The sequence below is a fragment of the Cydia pomonella genome, chromosome 4 (assembly GCF_033807575.1).
Source record: "Cydia pomonella isolate Wapato2018A chromosome 4, ilCydPomo1, whole genome shotgun sequence".
Lineage (NCBI taxonomy): Eukaryota > Metazoa > Arthropoda > Insecta > Lepidoptera > Tortricidae > Cydia > Cydia pomonella.
In genome coordinates this window covers 10,077,528-10,083,007 of record NC_084706.1, presented here as the reverse complement: position 1 = coordinate 10,083,007, position 5,480 = coordinate 10,077,528, and the positions used below count along the sequence as shown (strand labels likewise).

Sequence of the window (5,480 nt, the reverse complement as noted above, 5' to 3'; positions counted from 1 at the left end):
CATTAGATGTTAAAAGTGTACTTTGCGCGTTTTTAAGTACTTTTTATTCTTGATGTCTTGCGTGACGTGGTACCTCTGTTTTGCTACTTTGAAAAGCTTTTTGTCATTAGTGACCGATTCCAACCTTTCATAGAAGTGATCTCTATCCTTGGCTCTCGCCTGGGCAACGGCTTCTTTTGTTGCCTTCTTTGCAAATTTATAAGACTCTCTATTTTCATAACTATTTGTCTCTTGCCACGCTTTAAAATGATGTTTCTTTAAAGAAAGTTTTTCTGGGATGTTACTTCTCCACCATTTTGGGTCTAAGTTCTTCCTGGCTATTCCTGACGAGATTCCCAAGCATGCTTTAGCCTTTATAATACATAGCTCTTGGAAGTCTTCCCACATATCATTTGCAGTCAGCTCAGAATGGTCCCTATTTAAGTGGTCAATCAACTCAGAATACTGCCTGTGGTTTGGTCTAATATATACCAGAAATTTTTGTCTCTTGGACGCAGCAGATGTTTACGCGTCTTCTGGTGAGAGTATTACTTAGTTCCATGCTGCGTCCGGTCATTGAGCCCACGTTTTAGGTAGCTATTCGTACCATCGGAGTTCTCAGTGGTCGCTTAATGCGTGAGCCATCGCTTGGGGGGATGCCCTAGTATTCCTCGCATGGTTATCATAATTGCTCTTCGCGTCGCTTGCGGGGTACGCCCTAGCATTTGATTAGGAGAATAGACTTTGCTATAGGCGTTTTATGGCCGGTTGCCACCTGACGCCAGTTGAAATCCTAAGTTGAAATGCAATATTTGTTATTAGTAGTTATGGCAGCGACTTACTTTCAATGCTTGTATTGGCTACTCTTGCCAGCCCAACTTTTCGAGGAATCCTATTAAACCTTTGATGTTGAGTAGGACCTCGGGAAGGTCTCTCGGGGATCCGAGATGTTTTCAATCAAATCAAATCAAAAACAATTTATTTCGAACAATGTCAATATTGTGTTAGTAACATACAAATACTTAAATCTAGGGTTAGTATGACATGATATTAATACAAATTCCTACATAAAGGGGCATGTAGCTGCACCCAGTGCTTCAGCCACGGTAAGTCCCACCGGTCGGCCAACGTGCACAGGCCCCTGTAATAATATTTTAATATAATTACAGGGGCAAAACAATCACTAAGCGTGAAATGTTAAAAATATAACTACATTTATTACCTCATCTACTATTTTCTGCATCAAGACAAGCGCCGGCCCATCTGTCACAGCAGAGCAGACCCGTAGTAATTCAACGCCTTCGTTATCCCTAGGGACGCTGAGCCAAATCCTCGTTCAAGCCTCTTTCGATTTACAGTTTCATTTAAACTGGAAGTAATAAATAAAACGCCATCTATTGCTCAGATGCTCACATGTCATTAAGGTGACACCCGTTCAGACTTTAAAAAAGTAGGGGAGACTGACCGGGAGACTTGACCAGGTGGAGGACTTCCAACCTTAAACCAACCAATAAAATCGCTGTGACATACGGACAGACAGACGGCGCGGCGTGACGAAATTATGAGGTTTCCGTTTTTGCAGTTGACTACGGTATCCTACAAAGGGTGGTTGTTAGGTGACATCATTGGAGTGCTGATTAAATAAATATTGTAATTTAGCACTGTTCTTAATAAATCCTCCCACCTAGGCAAATCTCCCGGACTCTCCCTATGGAGAAGTAAGAATTCTTCCAATAATACTTCTTATATTTATATATTTTGCTTAATTATTTCAGCTTTTCTAGAATAAGACATCCAAAGACGTGTAAAAGAGAGTATAGCCATTAATAAAAACATGCAGACCTATTCCAACCATATAATTTGATACTGATCTAACATGGATACATCATTCCAATTATAAGGTTTCCGTTTATACTGTTGGCTACAGTACTCTAAAAAGGGTGTTAGGTGACGATACTACTTTTTACATTCGCATATTTTGCTTCATTCTTTCAGCTTTTCTAGAAGAAGAAATCCAAAGGGTGCAAAACAGAGTATACAAAACATAGGCAGCAATAAAAACATGCACACGCCAATTCTAACATAGATCTGACATCATTCCAAATCCTTAAAAGGACCTACTGAATTGCGTTTTATGTCATCCTCCAAACAAAAATGTCATGATATTAGAATGAAATTAAATAACTAAAACTCGAATTAGCCTGATGGTATCAAAAAAATTACAGATACCTAATTATTGTCCTGTTGATTGCATCTGTACATTATCTACGAGTAAATTATTCTTTACCTTGGGGTTCATGAAGGATTACAGAATCTCGGCAGTTGGTGGATCAGCATATTATTTACACCAAGCTCCTCGTATTGGTCTAGCCTGATTAGTACCTAATCAAAACAATATTTAGGTAGATAATACGGCTAATAAAGGAAATTAAACTGATTTCACTGCTTGGTCAACGCCCTAACTAATTTTCATAGCAGTTTTCTGGGTATGTTAGACTCATGCATAATTTTCTGGCCGACAGCCAAATTCCGTACAATAGGCAATCACCAGTCACAACGCCTATATTTTCATCAACTTCAACAACTATTTACAGTGAAAGAAAGTCGCATTTATCACAGTTGGTTAGAGTATTTTGAGTTCCCTCAAAATAATGTATAATTATGTATAATTATTATACAAATATGATTACAAGTTAAGTTATGTTGTATTTTTAGACATCTTGTCACGTTGACTATTTTGTGACATTGTTGAGACTTTTTCATCTTAGGGCGCCGTGAGCTTAGGTTCTTCTCTCACTCTTACTGAATGTAAGCGTGAGCGACATGCTATGGCCTGTACGTGTATGATTGTTTTTTTTGGTTGTAAAAAAATCTATGAATACCATCAAAAATAAAATTGCGCAATTTTAGAAGATTTTTTTATATTTTCAGCTTTTGTGCAAAAATTATTAAAAATGTTAATGGCGCATTTTAGACTATGTTGGTGATTTTTTTTATCAATCTAAAGATGTTTAATCAGGTTTCGAATGAACTTGCAGGTTTATTCTTACATAAGTAGACAGATAACTTTAAGAATGTGTATATTGTACGTCAGTGCTACGAGGCCTATTTGTAGCTATCAAGAACTAATCATCTGACAATGATTTATAATGGTTTTATATATTGTATTATTTTGTAAACGGAAATATATATGTTCTTAATACAGTGTGTAAATCTAATACGGGCAATAAATTAAACCAGTTACACTTAACTGTGACCCCATAATTAATTTTTGAAAATTTTATAGCAGCAATGTACTGTAAACATGGTTGCGTTACCAGAATATCTATTTGAAACGATTACTACGCATTTAAAAACTTACCTAATATCTGCAGGAACAATCACATGTTGGTATTACACTGCGTTTAATGTTTTATGGTTATTTTGGTAGACAGACTGCTACTAGGCGTATTAAAGATATTAAATGTTGTTTATTCATCATTTTTATCAACAAAGAACTGACTTCATCTACTTACTGTCATTTTAATCAGTCACGATAACAGTACTTGACGTGACGTTTCCTAATACTGAGCATAGACATACTTTGATAGCACCTTTTCTGAAAATGCATTTTTATATACCTAATACTAATACTAGAAAGATAATTAGTATGATATCATTTAATATTTCATTTGTCTTATTTTGTTATACCAAATGGTGGGAAATAAGCATACGCCCCGCCTGACAATTGTATTATTACCAAAATTGATTTCGGGAATTAACTAAACTCCAAATGAGCAATCTCCTAGACACTTTACCTCCGGAATATTTTGAATTCAAGTCCAGTTAGCTGTTAATGTCAAAGAAGGAAGTTGAGAACCTTGCAAATCAGTTATGCGTAACCAATTTGTGTAATAATGTCGTATAATATTTAAAATTGAAAGCAATAAACATACTTACGTTACTTTAAGGCTTTTTATTTTCTTTTCATTCTTTTAAAACCTTCTCTACACAGTATTAGAAGGGATTGGTCGGTTTAGAAGTAATTTTTTTGTTCGATTTCTTGTAATCATTTTTGTTACAAGAAACCAAACAAAAAAATACTTCTAAATCGACCAAATAGACCTAATATTATGTAGGACGAAAATACACGTACGAATGCATATGTAGTGGGGCACGCAAACATACATACTTAGGTTGGGGAGGAAATCAGAGATGGCGCTTTCAAATGAGTTTCCATAAAATGCTTCAAGAGGGCTCTCCTTACCTATATACTTACTTTACTCTTTGATATGAGCTTTTGAAAGTAACTGTCAACGAGCGTTTAACGCGTGTGTTTGCATTACATTGCGGGCCGCATTATTTTTTATGGAATTTAATTGCAAGTAAAATGTATCTAATTACATTTTTTATGTCCTATACTAACCACCGTTAAGAGTTTCGCCCGTATTAGATTTACACACTGTATATAATAAATAAATAAATATTAAAGGACATTATTACACAAATTGACTAAGTCCCACAGTAAGCTCAATAAGGCTTGTGTTGAGGATATTTACACAACGATATATATAATATATAAATATTTATAAATACTTAAATACATAGAAAACACCCATGACTCAGGAACAAATATCCATGCTCATCACACGAATAAATGCCCTTACCAGGATTTGAACCCGGAACCATCGGCTTCATAGGCAGGGTCACTACCCACGAGGCCAAACCGGTCGTCAAATATATATATATATATATATATATATATATATATATATATATATATATATATATATACATAATAAGAATGTCAGGTACATACGAATTTGCAATTTTCTGACAGAAACGAATATCTTGTAGCAAAATCTTTCGTTAAGCTAATTTTGGAGAGCCTACGTCTTCATTTTGAAGCACTAACAGTGCATGAGTAGCAGTCATGTTATCTGCGCCGCGTACTGTCGCTCGCCGCGCAGCGCGCAGGGTGCGCGTTGATATAACCGGTTGAGGGTGGTCTTACGCTGTCGTTGTAGGCAGGCACTGTGGCGGGTTTAGGTCACCAAGCACTTGCATAAAGAGCACGGGCTCACTACGAGTACACTGTCACAACGATATTCGAATTCACGATAGTTCTAATTAAAATCTTTCGATTTTAGAAATGATACACTATCATATCTACTATATGTACGCGACGTGCCAGGTTGCCGAAACCGTGTTTGCATGTGGCTCTCAAGTGTAATCTCGAACGTGGAGTTTTATGTTTATTTTCTTTTCCAATTTCGTCGGAGTGCCTGCCAAGGTGTTGTCTGACGGCTTACGCACTACCACGGAACGCAGTTGCTGCAAACATATTGGCCTCGGTGCGGCATCTAATTAGATATTTGGGGTTTTGATGACTTATTGTCAACAACAACGCCTTAAACGCGAAAAAAAAATCCCTCCTCTTGTCTGCCCTTTACCTGTCTTGAAAGAAAATCGTCAAAAATATTGAAAACTCTTAAATAACATATATGATCTTGGTATATAAC

General features: G+C 36.4%; 1 long non-coding RNA gene across 1 annotated transcript; it reads right to left on the bottom strand.

The window, feature by feature from the left end:
- Positions 1-941: 941 nt before the first annotated feature.
- Positions 942-2,636, bottom strand: LOC133517514 (uncharacterized). Its single transcript, XR_009799376.1, has 2 exons — positions 2,267-2,636; positions 942-1,348 (listed from the first exon to the last, which is right to left on the bottom strand). It is a non-coding gene; the product is annotated as an uncharacterized LOC133517514 (long non-coding RNA).
- Positions 2,637-5,480: the final 2,844 nt, after the last annotated feature.